The sequence below is a fragment of the Cynoglossus semilaevis genome, chromosome 13, assembly GCF_000523025.1.
Source record: "Cynoglossus semilaevis isolate Cse_v1.0 chromosome 13, Cse_v1.0, whole genome shotgun sequence".
In the NCBI taxonomy this organism is placed as follows: Eukaryota; Metazoa; Chordata; class Actinopteri; order Pleuronectiformes; family Cynoglossidae; genus Cynoglossus; species Cynoglossus semilaevis.
In genome coordinates this window covers 1,271,314-1,272,494 of record NC_024319.1, presented here as the reverse complement: position 1 = coordinate 1,272,494, position 1,181 = coordinate 1,271,314, and the positions used below count along the sequence as shown (strand labels likewise).

Below are 1,181 nucleotides of genomic sequence, written 5' to 3'. Positions count from 1 at the left end.
CTAATGTCAGTGCTAACGTTGCTAATGTCAGTGCTAACGTTAGCTACAACAGTCCTGGTACTGCTAATGTCAGTGCTAACGTTAGCTACAACAGTCCTGGTACTGCTAATGTCAGTGCTAACGTCCCTGTCTTTTTCATTGATTCTTTTGTCGATCTCATTCAGTCTGAATCTTTGCATTGATTATTAATCAGATGAATTCAAAGTCATTATTTCAAAATCTCTGATGATCACCTCACACCAGCTGCTGAGTTGATTTGTCTGATTGTTTTATCTTGTTAGTAATAAGAGGTGGAGGTGGTGGTGGAGGTGGTGGTGGAGGAGGTGCAGGAGGAGGTGCAGGATTGTGCATTGATTTTTCTCCCCTCCTTCCTCAAACTAATTAAATTTTTGGCCTGGTTCAGTGATTACTTCACTGCTTACAGAGGTTTTCTCCTGCTGGTGGGGGCTTGTGCTAACTCTCTGTTGCTCCACACATCAGGCTCCCCTCACCCCTCCCCCCTCCCTCCCCAGTACCACAGATCTCTGCCCAAACACTTACTTATTTAGCTAAGGGAGCGTTACCACAGCAGTCAGGTGACGTCCTGTTACAGGAGATACAGGAGCTCACGGGTCATCAGGGTGGGGGCCAGCCTCTGGGTGGGGGCCAGCCTCTGGGTGGGGGCCAGCTGTTGGCTGGTCTTGACCACCAGGACGACTTCCTGTCAGTGTGGATGTTAATGCATCACTTCCTGTGTGTGGTGGAAGGAAACTCAGGGTGACAGAGAGTGAAACACAGCTGAATATAGATTCTCACGGCGTCAGGAGGAAATGTGTGAACTCATTTGGTAATAGCTTTACAGAAACCGACATTATTTCTCTGTCAGTGAAGGGTACGCTCTGTGGTGTGGATGTGATGTGGAGGCTGCTGTGGGAACATCTCTCAAATGAATGGACAGTAATTGGTGCTTGTTAGAGTGTATGCAGACGATGTGACGACGTATGTCCAGATCAAGTCTTCAGAAGGTTCTAGGTTTAAATCCATCCAGTGCCCACTCCTTGGTTATTGGTCATTTAACCACTTACTGGAGCGTCAGTCCTGGTCAAAACTGTTGTCAACACCAACAGAGTTCCATCATCCCTGACCCCCCCCTGCCCCCCCCACCCCCCCCCGGGCCGCTGGTGACCCCCCTCCGGCACGTC

At 49.4% G+C, this 1,181-nt stretch overlaps 1 protein-coding gene across 11 annotated transcripts in view; it reads left to right on the top strand.

The window, feature by feature from the left end:
- The window catches only part of grik5 (glutamate receptor, ionotropic, kainate 5), a 51,085-nt gene that overhangs the window by 32,868 nt on the left and 17,036 nt on the right, over positions 1 to 1,181 (top strand). The window lies entirely within an intron of this gene.